At 40.6% G+C, this 17,506-nt stretch overlaps 1 protein-coding gene and 1 long non-coding RNA gene across 5 annotated transcripts in view; both read right to left on the bottom strand.

Annotated features, from left to right (window-relative positions):
• Positions 1-17,506, bottom strand: part of LOC105691325 (fasciclin-3) — a 225,933-nt gene that overhangs the window by 78,062 nt on the left and 130,365 nt on the right. The window lies entirely within an intron of this gene.
• LOC125501909 overlaps positions 1-17,506 on the bottom strand; it is a 94,660-nt gene that overhangs the window by 27,503 nt on the left and 49,651 nt on the right. The window contains exon 3 of the long non-coding RNA XR_007279646.1: positions 9,238-9,313. This is a non-coding gene — a long non-coding RNA (uncharacterized LOC125501909). The remainder of the gene's footprint in view (positions 1-9,237; positions 9,314-17,506) is intronic.

Here is a 17,506-nt window from a genome sequence, read left to right as displayed (position 1 = left end):
ATCGAACATATTTGGTACCTCCTTTGTAGAAAGAAAGTTTTGATTTGTGTGTGTGTGTGTGTGTGTGTGTGTGTATGGGGGGCACTTATTTCGTCTTTTCGTTACGAAAGCAACGCAATCTCGGGTAGAGTATAAAATGTATGTACTATGGACTGATCGGATCTCCCGAGAAACGACTCAAAACTATGCGGAATAGCATAATGACGATGAAAATAATAATGACAAAGGACGTCATACGGTTTTATATTTGAAAATATTTCTGGAACTCGGTCGGAATATAATTTCACGTGAATAGCCTATTGGCCTATCGGTTTCGAGAGGTTCTCGTTGATTGGCTAGTGAGTCTAGAGAGCTTTTAGCTTAATAACGTAAAATTCGCGTTTCCGGCTTGAACTCACGCCGTTGGTGAAATAGCGCTTCCTCACTCTTCGTTTTCTTTTTTCCATCTCTCTTTCTCTCCATCCACTGGGAGCCTGGTTGAAGGCGGTAATTACGAGAAATCCCAATATTAGCGAAAGTGTAGACAAACTTTCAATACTCGCTTTGCCCTCTTGGCGCTTTTAAGATATCCGCGACTTGAGATCTCTTCAGCTTTGCATCTGCTTTTAAGAAAATTGCCAGAGTTTTTCTTGAAGCAAGATCAAAGTTGTCACCTTAACTTTTAATTCACGTTCGGGGATGAAATCACGATTTTTCGTTCATGAGGAAGACAAAAAGTTGACAAACTCTTATAAAGCGACAGCTGGTGCATCCCTTCATTCAATTTCAAATTTTCAACATCTCAAATTTGTCCACACAGAATTCATGCTCCGTAGCTGGAAAAAATGATAAATGATCGTTCACATTATACTGCAATATATACCTACCTATGCTCATCGTAAAAAAAAAATGCCAATTCAGCGTTCGAATCTCCGACTTGCGCTCTTACGTGCTCCAATTCTTGAATAATACCGGCATCAAGTTTTCGTGAATCTTACAATTAGTGGAAAGCGACCGTAAAGTTCCCCTTCTAATATTTACCAGACATAATTTACTAACAAACATAGACCAATCTTTTCAAGATTGATTGTGAGTTGAAAATACATATGTCCTCATCCCTTTTTCATACACCGAAAGACCGGCATACTTATTTTCAGTACACTTGCATACTAATGCGTTCCTCTAATACAATCACTCAATACCATCGGCTTACCCTCCAAACTCTAGGATATCCACTCATGATTATAGGAAAATATATTAAATATTAGAGGAAAGGATCATGGCGCGTTGTCTATCCTTCGATCCTATGCGAGTAAAATTTCCGAAATTTTTCTGAATCATCAGACAGATCTGAAGTATCCACTGTGCATTTTCAACTGTGCGTGCAGTGGGTTCACATTTCGAATATAGCTAAAGTACGATCCACATCGCTAGGGGAAAATTTAAGGGTGAAACACCTGCTGATTTCCGGTTGAATCTCCCCATCAATCATATTAACGCCTAGGGTGTCACCGTTACCTCTTACTCACTAGATTACTTAAGAAGAACGGGAGCTAAGCGAACGAATAGAGGGAAGAAAAAGTCGGGGGAGGGGAAGTCACAGCGGGTGAGAGTGAGATGAAGTGAAATTCTGTCGCGCAGCTGTAGCGAAAGACATGCAGACAAACACCTTTGATACACGAACGAAGGAAGAGCGATGCCATTACGAATTGTATTCCGTCTGCTCCTCCTCAATTACTTCTAGCGGGCAAACGCTGACCATTCAACGAACTTCCGCCCCGCAGGGGTGACCCTCTCCAAGACTTCCGTAGTTGTCCATTTCAACCCGGCATTACGGTGATTAACTCTTTGCTGAACCTTTCTTTCTAATCCCATTGGGACCATTTGCACTACTTTACTCCTAACCGCAACGCGGCTATGAAACCCTTGGGAATTTTATCAGATTGGAAGAACACGTCGACGATTGCGTATCTCCTCCACAATCACTGATTGCCTACCGATGATTACTTTATAGAGGTAATTATGTTAATTTTCGTCATTGAAAGTTACACAAAGGAACTCGTGCACTTAATTACATCAAGCGCGCGGCCGTCATTGTAGATGTCGGATCCCCAGTGTTTTTTTTTTCTTTTTTTTTCTCATTTTTTATTACTACTACGACTCATTCATCGTGGGATATAATCGATGTCTTCATCGATTCATTTTTCACAAAAATGTAATGGGTGTTGATGATTCAACGGAATAAAGTTGAAGACAGGATTCTTTCGAAGTGTTAACGCCCGGAAAGCGACGACGTTGGAAATAATCTAGCGTGCGATCGGCGCTGAAGCCACCCGCATATAATCAAATTATCGTAGCAAAGCATCGTGCATTAATCACAACTATCAATGACAGCTCCCTGTTTTCCACTACCTTCGCACGCAGAGTTCCACCAGCTATACGCTCGGTACGGCGACAAGAGGCGCAGATCCCTCAATCTGCTATCTTCAGGATTAATGACACACAGACGTTACAGTCTGTTTGTTGTTGAAGTTTGACGTACAGTGAGCCGAATTTCGCTATGCATTCGCTAGTTTTGCTCTACTTTTTTCCGTTATGTTGCAGGGAAGATGTAGACGTGTTGATAGGAAATAAGGAGCGTGAATACGCACACGACTCCGCATCATCGTTTGCTTGTGGATAGTAGAGTCAATGACAAAGTTTATTGCTCTGCCTCAGAATTTCTGACATCCGTCAGACCCCGTATGCCTTCGATCAGAAGATATGTATAAGGGATGTATCCATATGACAGCCGGTTTTTCCCGAAAATCTGCGCGATCATTTTAACGAAATAGATGCGATCTATCCACGGTTGTACGTATATGAACGCGTCTCGGAGTCGCGATAGGTATTTCCGTCGATATAGAGAAATCAATATATTCGAGGCCGGCTTTCGTTCGAGAAATGGTATTGAGATATACCTCGTGGAATAGCCGCAATTTTAAGGGAACGAGAGATCGATGCCGGGAGTCATTAGGGTGCGATTCAAGCTTACGAGCTTATATCTCGAGCTGAGCCGGCAAAACAGATTTCTATCTATCGCTCACACGCACTGCACGAAGACACAGTCAAGTCCGAGGATATTGGGAGGCAATTTATAATCAATCCTACGGGCTTACTGCCGCTCGCGTCTTGGGAATCGAGCACTTTTTGTATACAACGACGACTTTGAAACTGACCTATGAAGGGGATCGAGATAAACCGCATCTACCTATTAACATTCGTCGAAATATCGCAAGCTTATCAAATTTCAGTTACCCGTATCTTTCCACGTACTACTAGCTACCGTTAATTATTTATACCCTTGTCACGGCCCTCGAATACATGATAAGATTGCCCCAAAAGATCTCGACAATTCGACGTAATTCTTAAACCGAAATTGATATGCAAAGTAATAAAAAAAAAAAGACGAAATGTAACCACGTCCAGGGGAACGGGACCAAAAAAAAAAGGATCAAGTGGGATTATCTATACGGAGATTTTGTGATGGAATTCCGCGACAGTTGAAGCAAAAATCTTTGAAATTCGATGAAGGATCATATCCTCGGGCATGTTTCGGGTGCATCGCAAATAGCCTTAGCAGCACTGAAAATCGAACGGGCGAACGATATAACGTTCATCGTTCATACGGAAGTTGAACCGTTTAGTTCCAACTGCAACCGCGGTATACGTATCGCAGAAACGTACCTCTATACATATGTATACCACGCGATGAATAGCATTGGAAAATTTCGCACCATCAGCTTTAACCACTTTGTTTCCCATTTGATGGGTTTCATCGTACGGAATGTTCCGCGACCACCTCTATGCACATATCCATCCATACCAACCCGTACTCCGCACCCAGTAGCGCGGCACTTGACCCAAACGCAATCCCTGGGCGCTGACCATGTAATCCTTTTCGGGGGTGGGTCGGTATGGCTTCAGAACTTTGAGGTAACGCGTCCGTTATCCTTACCGAAATAGGCACCGCAACATAATTATTCTATATCGTAGGAACATCCATTATTATACGGAAACCCCGATGTCGCTAGTTTGACCGCCGTCGACCGAAACCCGGAGACATATTCATCACTCCACCGCCCGCCACGTCATTTCATTCGCGAACACTTCTCCGCGAGCAATCTAATTAGACGGAATCTAATAACAACAGCCATAACCCGGTCACACTCATACATACCGCCAGAAAACGGGTACCTCAAAATCTATAGATGTATGTAGACTACGGTACATTTCGTGTCTCCGCTGGTGAACGCTGTTCAGACTGGTGACAAATGATATTGCTAACGCACTACACCCAGATCAAGACAAACCCATCAACTATATAGCGATGTGCTTTCCGTCCAGGATAAGGCACACGAAAGAAGGTACGCCTTCTAATATAACAGGGTAGGGAATGCGTCTAGCATGCATATCTTCTTTGATCAGGATCTAACGGCGATGAATTTTTTCACGTCTTTCATTTTCTCGGAATTCAATCTTAATTCATCGGTTTGATTCCCGGTAGGATCGTTGTATTGCGTTAATTATTTGTATGACATTCGATATTTTAATTAAGGAACCTTCAATGAATATCGTGGCTAGAATGTCGAATGAATGAATTGTTATATTTCGGTCATTTCTTGATGCAATTGACATGTTACAAGCTCGAAAAAAACTATAATTTGCTCGGATATTTAAAAAAAAGAAGAAAAAAACCACCACACACCTGTGGGGGTAGAATTATAATGGAAAAGGTCAAACTGAACGGAGATGTTTCGGTACGGCGCTTTTGTGAGACAACCACGCGTGCACGAATATACCTATGTAAGTATATGGATAGGCACTATACTTCCGCTATCGTATTTGATATACAACCGTTCACGCTGAGTTTAAAGATGCGGTCATATATGCGGTAAAGAAAAAATCGTATCAGCGTGGGTTTAAGAGTCAAAAGTAAAATTACTTTCGTTGGAAGGAGTAGAAGGTATAACATTCATATAACGAAAAGAAAATTGAAATATGTCTTTGTATATTTGTACATACTTTGAGTTACTTATCTCAAATGATCTCACCTTTCTCTTTAGTGTCATTCGGCATACGAATAACTTTCCAAATAATTATCTACAGAATTCATGCAAGTGTCAAGTGGCACCTGACTAACAATAAACCGAAAAATGAGGAGAGAGAGGGAACCGATTTTGCTGTTAGGGAGCCGCGGCCGTCTGTAGATATTTCATTTCTTTTAGGTCTTTTTTTCCAACCTACGGGACACAGATCCGTATACACTCGCACCCTATTCAATCTCAACGAAGAGATACACGCGTGCTCCTCCACTCCACCGAGAAGGAATTTACCTGGTCTGGCGCTTTCATTGAAATATTGCCTAAAAATGAAAATGAAGAGAAAATAAAAAGTATAAAAGTTTTTGAGGAAGACCCGGCGTTTCGCGTACGGAAAAATATCTCAAAAGCACATATAACATCTAGTAGAAGTTATATGGAATTAAACGGCAAAGTATAGACGCGTACACTACGTTATAAGACTGCACATATTATCTGCATACATAAAATAATTTTATGTATCTTTATGGGTTAATAATCATGAAAATCCTGTGAGCTCAGTGAAATACTTTTATTAAATACTATGGAACGCGTTGCATACAATGAACACATAGTTTGAAACGACAGAAAATTCATGACAAACTGACGTGTAGCACACGGACAAATATGGTGGTCAACCGCAATATGGCCGCGGTACAATGTGCTCTAGGCAAGATAGATAGCCTGCGGTTTAAGGAACACGGGAGCAAACACTCGATTTCATTCATGTGGTATGAATACAATTAATTTTATTTCACAACTATGCACGTGCACATTTTCGTTTCAATAATGTATATATTCGACAGACTTGCACTCGGACTTGTAGGTATAAGGAATTAGCGATGAAGCCACTTGAAATGGGTACATATAACAAATATGGATGGAAGTGATACATTTTTAGTATAGGTATTTATATATTTGCCAAGCCGCAAAGGTGGGAATGTTTCGTCGAAGACCACCTTATGTATAATCTCATAACGCAACGACGTAGTGAAGATGAATTAATGGACTGCAGAGATTTGAGATATTTAAATTTTACAGGATGATCGCCATGCCCGCACACATATGGGTGTAAGCGATTAATTTGTTTGCTTCAATCAACCAGCTGCTCACCGGCATACATGCAATGAATATTTATGAGTCGAATGAAAGCAAACAGGGGTAGAAAAGTAGTATAACTCCATTTTTATTCGGCGATATCTGTTGGTGGAGTTACAATTTACGGCGTGTATGCAGATGAAGTTCAACAATTTTAATATTATCGAAACCGCGCGACAATTTTCTCGAGACGTAGTATACGATAAATTGATCCGGATCTGGCCGAAAATGAGAAACGTGAAACTAAAAAATTATTTCTCAAAATAGTCAGCAAATAAAGCAAACATGTAGGTATTATACACATAATTACTTTCGAGGAGATTCCAATCGTATTATCTTCTTTCAGAGGTATAATAAGTCTCATTCCAGAAGAGATATCAACCGCAGCAAAACTTCGCATACGTATACAAACTTGGTGGATTATTTCAAGGTTTTAGCGAAAATTCACGGCTAAGATGATATTATAACCGCTGGTTTCAGAATTAAATCCGGCACTTAACAAAAGTAAACTCATCGCTGAGACACGTGTCGGATAAAGTTCTTCACCAACCTTTTTGTAGCTTTGACATTCTCCACCGACATTCGCAATTCTAAAATCAACAGAGCTCTTCCATTTTCTCGCCCTTCGTGAAAACCTTCCCTGCACGGCACCCTCCGTTATAATTGGGTCGCTTAATTAAGCAATTTAACAAGAAGGTCCTCACCGTGCGCGTCTTCCGTATCACTTGCACGGACTGCTACACGCCCCTCTTCCCCGCCCCTCATCTTTAAGCTTCGAAGCTTTGTACGGGGGTAATTTTTCATTTTCACTTTCTCTTTTACTCCGTAACCTGTCCTTTGAACGACAGTTCTACATAATGAATATGATTCATCACATCAGACAATGCACCGTTTCAACGAGATGACATTCGTTCAGTTCTCTTTTTTCTTTAATCTCAATTTATTTGATATAAATAAATATATATATATATTTTTTGTTCTTTATTTCACTCCTTTTCTTTTATCAATGCTTTATGTTCTCGTCTTTAAGTTCTATTTTCATTCGAGAAAGTGCTTCAATTTGCCGGCGCGTCGAACTCGTTCTACGGGCTGTCGAGTTTTTTCCGGATCTATGACCCTTAATTCGTCTCATTATATACTACGGCACCTCGTTTGATAATCGGAATCGTGCTTGAAATGAGAACATTAATTTCACTCCATTCGACGTCGTTATAATATAAAAAAGGACCAGATCATGAATTGCAAACCATTCGTTTTACGCGCTGTTCCATTCAGGGGTAAATAATACCAGAGCACGGTCCAGATCTAATGGCCGACGTACGCGACGGTCCTACAGCTCCAAGTATAAAAAAATTTATATCGCCGAAGCAATTAACGCATAGAATAGCACGCTTGTACATGCAATTAGATGATTGAATTGTTTTTTATCACCGGGCAACGTCATCGTGCCGCGGAGCGCAACCCGTATACCGGTTAGCTGCAGTAACGTCACACCGCCTGAACATTTTTTCTATTTTTTCTATATTTTTTTCCCGTTCGTAGTGATAAAAAATGTAATTAATTACGTTGTACCTGAAGGCGGCGCTAACGGCCCATTTACCGTAATTTGCATGAATATTATTCTTCTAAACGAATAGTGACGGCGTGCAAGGCGGTGCACCCGCGTGCGGGCAAAAGCAGAACTGTTAATCTCCTTTGTGGTGCAGCAGTGTCTTATGTACTTTGGAATCTAAAGTACCGCTGGCTAAAAGGTGAACATTTTCCTTTTTTTTAATACGGGGTCAACTGAGTTATAAAAATTTTCCGATAATCGCGCCAGCTGGAATCCTTTTAGTGTAAGGCTGACCGGTTACGGGATTACACAATTTTACGCATAATTTTATAGTTTTCACAATTGAATTGTTTTTAGATGAATTTCAGTTTTCGCGAAACCTTATGATCGAAAGCCGAGTTCTCTATGTCTTTCCTGTTATAGCTTTAGCTGGGATCACTTTTGACGCATTCGAAACATAATGAAAAATAAACGAGTGCTCATCTTGTATAAGTGAAGAATCTCGTTCTCTTTTCTTTCCCGACGGTGTCTGTACTCCACTTTTGCTGCAGGTGGGTAAAATGTTTCTCATTTTGCCTCGTCAAAATTCGTTATACGTTCAGCACACGTTTGGTCAACGTTGTAACAAAAATTTTGTATTTGATTTACTCGTTCACGTACGTAAGTAATATAATGCCATTCTCGAGTATATCATTCTACTGGTTAATTAAACAATTGGATCGACTGTACGGTGAGACGTGACTGTCCACTCCGAGTTTCTGCCAGGATATATTGCGAAATGACCTGTATTTTGATACCTCAACGAACATTGGCTTCTCTATGTGTGAATTAATATTGTTTGAACTCTACGTGTGTTTCTAGGAGTCCGATGAACAATAGTATGAACGCAGTATGAATGAGGATGAAAATTTTCAATTTTCGCATCGTATGACGTGTACAGCATCGCTAAATTGTTGATGATTCCGAAACAAGCGAAACAACAAGACTTCGCCGCAATATTGTTTGAAGAACAAACAAATTTTTTTTTTATTTTTCGCATTTCCCAACGAGCCTAAGGGTTAAATTAAAAGCCAACTTCGCTCTATGTTTATTAGAGTTTAGCGTTACGCAATTTGCTCCGACAGCGGTTTGCGCCCTGCAGAAAGCTTCTGTCGCACTGCTAGCTGGCAGACAACGGGGGCACCGATTTGACGGTGTGCGGGGGTCAGCATTACACGTAGGTATGTATATATATCTACATATATACATGTGCTATGAAGCCCGTCGCGAATGCCAGGAGACCACCACCGCCGCCCTGTCAGCACCTCCCTTAATCACCTTTTTTACCGCAAACTCTGACCGCCTCTCTCTCGTTTTCTGCTCACTTGCGGTGCATTTTTTTCACCGTTTTTTCCCCCCGTGAAACTCTTTCGCATTTGTTTTTACCGTAGCGAAAATTCGCGAGCTGAAATTATAACATTCCGTAGGACGTGATGTTCGACGACTTACGTTTATTCGTCACCAGGAGTTCAACACCTGCAGACCTTTCGATCTTTGACCTTACGCAAGTGGTTAGGAAAGTTACCTGTAACAGAAAATAAAAAAAAAACAAAGTTATAAAATGTACAAATATTGTGAGGGAAATGAAAACTGGCAATTGTGAAATTAATTTAGTTTCATGGCGCCACTCTCATCGCCACTTATACGATATATTTGGACGACAGGTGCCGCAGTGGATGATGTGAATAGCGGAGTTTTTTATTCTGTGTGAAACTCAAGTGAGGAGAATCTAGCCCGTGATATCCTTAAAGATGTGCATTATTTGGACAGAATATATCGTTGAAAACTAGAAACCTGCATCGCCACAGAAGCAAGCATTTCAAACAGAATATTCAAACCGCGCGAGCGGCGTAAACTTTTGAGGGAAAAGTTTGCCAGCAATTATCGTTTCGTGTTTGCGATGCAATTAAATTATTAAGCTCTCAGACTTCGTGACAAGAACGGCAAGGCGGAGCTTCCTAAAAAACCTAAGACTCGAAAGCCTCAACTGGGAATACAAGTATGTGAATTTTTTTTTTTTTTTTTTTCCATTTCAGCCAGAGCTCGGTATCTCACTGCATTTCTGCGAGCACTTCCACTTCTTTCCTACATCGCGGAGAGACGCAACTTCTAAAACTACCTCGAGGGGCTGCTTGTCCAACTCACTCGTCGAGGCTGCTTCCTTCCGTTCGCATTGCAAACGCCCTGGTAATAATTCGGTACGTGCGTCCCGAATATCACCCGTAAATTTATACGAAGTGAGAAGCGAATATAGGGGTTGTATAATCACATCGCATGTGCGGATAGCACGGCGAGATGTACGTGTACATATATGTATATCAGTATTTTTTTCACACTTCCATGTTCGACAGAGCGAAATAACGTAGCGTCTAATTGGAGATGCCCGCGGGTGGGTGTAGCTAGCGCCGTTCGGAACGGCGCTTGATTGAAATCAATTTCAATCATTTGCCCCATTCCCAGAGAGAATTTTCAGCTGCACTTTCCATACGTCCGTTCAATATTACTATTACGTAGCAGCGTTCCTACAATCGATTCGAACATTTCTTATTACAGTAGGAGAAAGCAGCTCATATCGTGCCATTTTGGACATTTTGATTTAAAGACATTTTACCGTTGAAGATGAAGAACCCCTTTCTCTTAAAATCTGGTAGTACGGTATATCCTATTCCGCCACAGGCGTATGAAAATTCGATATTCCAAAAGCTAGGAGGTATACCATACCGAACTATCGATCGTTCGATTGGTCGTTGTGGGAAAAATGGTAACGTTATCAGTGATCGCAGTCAACGCTAGCGATGGAATTTATCGATTACACCGTTCTTCCATTAGAAAAATGACGAATTTTAGCGGTGAATGGTTCATACCATAGTTTTTCTTTTCACTCTCGTAATTTCGACACGACAAACAATATCGAGGTGTCATTTTGACGCGCAATATCATGCGCGTTATAGACAGATTTCGGCTTGTCAAACGAAGCTGACAGCTGGCGGTGAAACCAGCTCGTTGAGTACTGGCGTAATGATCGCGATCGTAACGAGCAGGGAAAATGTCCGTTGATCACTTGGCAGTCGCTAACGACGTGCGGGGTACATATTAATCGAAGAATCTTCCATCGTATATACGTATATATATACATATACGTACTCTATATCCACTGGACTGCAGTGAAACGATAGATAAACGGAATTGCAAGCGCACCCATCGCCACGATGAATTACAACCTGCACTTGATAAATTGTTCAATTTTATTTCGCACGTGATAAATATACCAAAGTTTTTTTTTTTTTTTTTTTTTTTTTTTCCATCGGCTTCGGAGTCTGAGCTCCGCTATAATTTCAACGACGATTCAGAGATTTAGTCGTATTCGCCCGATACTTTCGCGGTTTCACCTTTACAGTGGTATAAAATTTCTTCGTCGACCGCAATCGTTACTCTCCGCCGATGCTGCTCATCGTTAGAGGTTTTGGGCGAATATTGTCAGATGTATACGATATAGATATATACGTCACACGAGGCAACGTCGAGCTGGCGTCAGAACCATTTAACTGAGAACGATACTTCTGTTGTCTATTTCATCTAATTAATCTCATTCGCTTAACTGTCGTCGTTAACTAGAGAAGATAATTCTGCCCAAGAGCGTATCTCTCGGGTCTGGAAATTCGCGTTCAAGGATAAACGCAAGAATTGAAGTGAGAATTGTCGCACGTTCAATTATCAAATTCATGAGTTCAAACCCTGAATAAAACTAGGTAGAGAGAAGTTTGTAAAATTTCACCCAGCCGTGGAGAATTTCAGATCTTAAGACTCAAGCGTCAAAATCCGATGCGGTAAATTTATAAAAGTGATATTCGAAAGAGGAATACCGTATCACCCTCGCTATCGACAAACGATCGATCGCGTCTACGTAGGTATGTGCGGGGGTTGAAAACGAGGGCGTATATTTTAAGTATATACCTGAGAACCGCGTCAAGACTTGCAGCACAAGGGTGAAAGCTCTCTTCAGGCTGCTTACACAGGTTTCCGAGCCACGTTGAGGGGGGTATTAATTAGTCTAGTCGAGCGAGTTCTGTTGCAAATTGAATGTTGAAATAGAAATTCGAGCGAAGGCAAACCTCGTAAATCAAGGTATGCCTATGTGTATACGTACATGATACGCACACTTGCTCAACCGTATACCTTTGCAGCGATTACAAACCCTGGGTCTGATATAATTTCAGGTTTCACACCCTGCGCTTGGAATTTCCATAAGAAATTTGACCCACAATCAACAATAAAATAATATTGCCTATTTCAGTACCTGCGGTGAGTTGAGGTTGGATATGTTCTTTCCCCCCCCCCCCCCCCCTCCCTTCCTTCACCCCGTAACAATAATTCTATTATTTGTAAGGATCGTGAAGAGACCTGAATGTTCTCGTTTTTTCAAAGATTTTGGAAAAGAAAGAAAAACAAATTTTATTCGGTACACCCATAGAGATTTATTAGTTTGTATTTGTAATTATATATGTACACGGGTGTGTGAGCACCTCTCAAAACATGCTGGCTCCATTGGCCGGCTGCAGAATTACACAAACTCATAAATCTGGGGTATAATACGACGAAATAATAATGACAATAGAAACTTCCAACAATAAGCTTCTGGGACAATCGTATTGAAAACAGTGGAGTCGCCTTACAATGGCATCGCCGTCCCATGCCCCACGGTGCCACCAGCGTGAATAATTATTGGCCTCGTCATCCGGCATCTCGAGCTAACCCGAGTCCATTGCGAAAGGCGACAATTAATATACCGGCGAGAACGTAATTTGTGTCATATTTTGTGTCTCGATAAGAGAAGGGAGAGACGAACCGAACCAGGTGCAATCCCTAATAAGAATCGAGGCAAACTTCAAAGATTCATAAGATGTAATTTCTTCAACACATCTGGACAGATTTTTTCTCCCCAACGAGCACGGCGGATACTCGTCTCAAAGAGGTGAGTTGTCGAGTGTTATTCAAGTTCGTCGTGACACCGGGTCACGATTGTTCGGAAAATGTCACTGCTTAATTTGACGTTGGGTATTTTTTCGGGCGTAGTGTCATTAATTAAATGTATAATTATTGCGAAATAGTTTGGAAAGTCGCGGGTCGAGTTCGAGATGTCGAAGGATAATCGTGTTTGTATTTCCGCAGTGCGTATTTATCCGTGTGCGAGGTAAGATTCGAGGATACGATACGCGTTTCTTTTATTTTTCATAATCAGGACGGGGAGAAGATAATGACAGCTTTTTGTCGTCGAGAAATAAAAATCAAATAATAATGAATCGCTGGAGAAGCTGCAGGGATCTCGCCTACAGTGATCACCGTCTCTACCGTGTGTAATGTGTATACGTTCAATAAGATATTAAAAAGAAATGAAGATAATAGTATAAAGAATGAAAGACAATTGAAATAATGGAAACGTGACAAAATAATGACTCCCGCTTTATCTGTGACTTTTCCACGTTCCAATTACCGCTTCATCCTTCTCATTGTCCTCTTCTCTATTATTTCTCTTTTTTCATTCCTTATTTTTCTTACTTCCGTAAATGACACTACAGCTGCAGCTGAAGGTGTAATCGTAGAGTTTATGTACCTACCTATACGTACGATTCACGTAGATTATAGAAGGTTCGATGATGGCGAAATAAATTAAATTCAATAACTGCACGTGAACATGGAGGGGCGATCCTTAATCATTCGTAGGATCTTTTTTCTGTCTCCCACGTTCGAGAGAACCATTTTTTTCTCTCTTCTTCTTTGTCCTATTTCTTTGTCGCTAGGCAAATACCGCGATTGAAGTAAGTATAATTTCTGGGTAACAGGTGCAGCAAAGTCTTGGGGCAAACAGATGTTAGTCGCGTACAGTAGATGTGGCCGAAGTTAAGTAGAGCCGTACAGTACGAATGGGTGAGAAGCATATGCATTAGAGAGTCTGACGTCGGTAAGTAGAAACATTAGCTCCTTTGGCTCTTAAGTCAGAACGGTATGTGGGATGAGAGAGTACTCGCGATTACCGCTGAAATTAGTCGAGTAATCTTGGGAATTAAAATGAATTCAACATGGATGCTGAATCGGAGTTGGTGGAATATATACGAATGGGATCCGAAAGGGATCGCGCAGATGGCTTCCGGCAAAAAGTTAATGTACATCTGCGGAGGGTAGGCAAACGGATAAAAAAAAAAGAAAATAATATCGATAGGAATAAAAATAGAAGCGCGAAAGTTTAAAACGTAACTCCCGAATCAAAAAAAAAAAAAAAGGTTCAGGTATCGAGAGAGACCGGCGGTATATATATGTTTATCGGGAAATTAACACAGCCGCATACTTCAAACGTTCGAAAAAATGGAAGGTTTCGGTGTAGGTACTGCACCTTCTGGAATAGCAGCAGAGTTACGTAGGTACATAGATGGATGAAATACATACGTACTGCCGAGTAATAACATCGAAAATTGCAATCAAGGTAGTAATTATCGATCGCGATGTTGCAGCCGATGAACTGTGTGAGACGTCGCTAACGAGCCAATTAGGGAGAGTTACATAAAATTGAATACATTATACAATTCCGAAATACTACTAGGAAGTACAGAGGTAGGCAGGGAGGTAGGTGCGCGAGGAATTAACCACAAACGCAAGCACGAGTCCGACTGTTCGAGCGGATCAACGAAGTTACCGTGTTTCCTAACCCAGCAGTACCACCTCGAGATGAAACTTCAGCGGATGATACTCCCGGCATATTTATAACGAGACGCCTTTACGTTATTGGAAAATTTTAATTGGTACTATGGATATCTGGGAATTTAGTTCGAAAATTTCGATTTTTTTTACCAGGGCGAAACAATGGAACGTATTGTTTGCAGTTGAAAAAAGTAGTAAGAAAATACAAATTCGCATAGCCTCTCGTTCGCTCATCCTTCTTGCGGGATGAAGATCGTGTGGTATGCTTTTCAAGAGGTTCCACTGCAACTATGTACAGTTTACTACGGTTTATCAGTTCATCTGTTTATCTTTTATATTTGTGCCAAAGAAATCTGTCGGTGGATATAATCTCGATTAAATATTCTCTCGGTTTCATTTCAGTTTCCTATGAGCATTTCAGTTGCGATAAGATTATCCCTCTCACCCCTCCACAATTTGCATTGCAAAATTCTCTCTCTAGGTTCATGATTATCACGCAACGTTGTATATTCAAGTAATCACATCAAACTTTTGTTCAAACAAAACTTTCCAACAATGTGCCAACTGATAGTTGATGTACCATTCCAAGTGGTATCAATTTCAATTACTTCTGAAATGGAAATATGGCGAAGATCTAAATAATAATGGTACATGGAATACGAATAATCTTACATTCAAAGTTGACACAAATTGACGTTAAGCTCATAGAATTCACAGAAAATTTTCAGCCTCTGATATCCGCAAAGACCAATTTAGTACAGCTTTAGCCAAACCTCATTCGATCGAATCCACCCTCAGAACGCAGGAGGCATTCCACTTGCAGTCGCGAAAAATTATAAAAAAAAACGCAGCTGCTGCAGCATTCACTTTACCAATTTCCCGTCACTGTATCGGTTCAAATGCACACTTCGGTAGTTCTTTGATTTATAAAAATTCGTGTGTCTGTGCAATAAACGGCTCAATGCAATCGCATTTTTATGTATCTTGACATTCGTATTTCTGTTAATTTATTGAATGCCTTCGTAGCTAAAATTTCAAAAACAATAAGAATATCTGGAGATCAAGAAAAGAAGCCACTGCAGATAGTCTTTAAGTCGTTTTCCTGCAACGAATACGTATGTAGTAGGGTGATACATGGCCGTGCACCATTTTAACTTTTAGACGTGTTTGATCGGTGGATATTTTTCCTTTTGTAGCCTAAGTACCCGAATTTCCAAAGTTGAGCTTAGCCCCAGACTCGCACGACTTGGATGCCCGAGATACCGAAACCAAAGTGACTTAACGTCTGGGCTTCCAAAGTTCCGAATGAGAAACGGGCAAACCAGGCCAAGCTTCGAAAAGCTTTTGGAGTTTTCACTCTTCCTTTACCTTTTGTTTTTTATTCGCTCATTCCTTTTTTTTTTTTTTTTTGTTTTTGTAACGTAGAAAGCACCCCATAAATTAAATTGGCTACGGGTCTCGTTTTGATCTGCAGAAAAAAATGCATGAAATGGGCGGCAGAATAGATCTAATTATTAATCAAAGACTGAAAACTTTCGGGAATAATTTGAGCACCTCTTTGATAAAAAAAAAAATCATGGCAGCAATAATGTCGTCAAATTTTACGAATGAAATCTCAAAGCGGATACATTGGAGCAATGCTTGATTTCTAGAGAAGCAACGCCATTGACGATCGGGAAATACTTTTATTCAATGTTGTTGATAAAAAATAGATTTTACAGTAGTGAAGAAAATCATCTGCAGGAGGGATACAGCAGAGTCGTCGAAGCGACGAATAGAACGGTGGAGAAAGATACCCTAATAGAAGTGAACCAGAAATCCATGGCGTAAAATTGAAAGTGTTGAGTTGAAGGACTTGAAGGAAGTTTCATTAACGGCATAGGATGTCGCTCCTGCGGAGTATTGCCAACTTTTAAATTACGTTTCGGCGGGAAAATGGTATTCAGGTTGAACCAGACGCTCCGCTTTTCTCAGAGTACACGGTGGCACAGCCACGAACCGACGTTGACTTTGTCGTTGATAACTTTCCCTGTCAGCAAATGCTCTTTTGCTTTCTTTTCTTATTTCCTTTTTGTTTTAGTCACTTATACTTAGCCCTCTTTCAGCTCATTCCTACTCCTTGAGGATAATACGCATCGCAGAATGTTCCTCAAAGATCTCCCATTTTCAGCAATGGAAAACGACGGACTCAAATTACCGAGGGAGAAAAATGAATAAAAACGAAGCATCTTTGTATTATTTTATTCGCAGCCGTTTCACAATCTTGTTATCGTACGAACTGGATTTTACAACAGAAGATCGTTTCCTCAGAGAATCTAAAAAACAACAAAACTCGATGTTGTCGGCAAACCAACGAAAATTCACTCTTAACTATTTTCGACCAGTACCTATCTGATTGTATTTCTGAGCTGCGGAACAACCTGCAAACCCTATTTTGGCTTTGTGACTTTCTTATCACGAAGCACATAACTTCATGGAACACACCAGCAAATATTTGAAGTCAAACTTCATTTTATTCTAAACGTATACATACGTTTTTCACCGTTTCGTCGATTCACAGCTTTTACGGTTATCGGTTTCATGTACAACTGCATGGATTCCACCTAAAATCTTTATCGCGTGCATTTCTTGAAAACAATTCAGTACGAGAATTTGGTCATCGTGGACCAATGTTCCGTAAACGTAACAACTTGTGCCCAAAAACTCGACCTGCTGATGCGAATTTCACGCCAAACGTAATGAGGACATACGTAAAATGACAAGACAATACGAGAAAAATTCAAGCGCATACCTATCGATGCTCTTTTAACGTAAAACGAAAAATCGATCACGCCTTATATAGTAGGGCGCCATTAATATCGTACTCGCGCACATCGTAATAAGCTCATCATCTGTTAAGTTTTATTGGATCATTTAACAATGACGAAAACTGGTTCATGTTTTTACAGGGGTTTCACGACAAATTTATGAGAAAATCGTTACCATCTCAAAAGACGCGTATAATACTTTGCGGAGCGGGTAAACG

This window comes from Athalia rosae, chromosome 1, assembly GCF_917208135.1.
Source record: "Athalia rosae chromosome 1, iyAthRosa1.1, whole genome shotgun sequence".
NCBI lineage: Eukaryota > Metazoa > Arthropoda > Insecta > Hymenoptera > Athaliidae > Athalia > Athalia rosae.
This window is presented reverse-complemented; position numbering and strand designations above follow the sequence as displayed.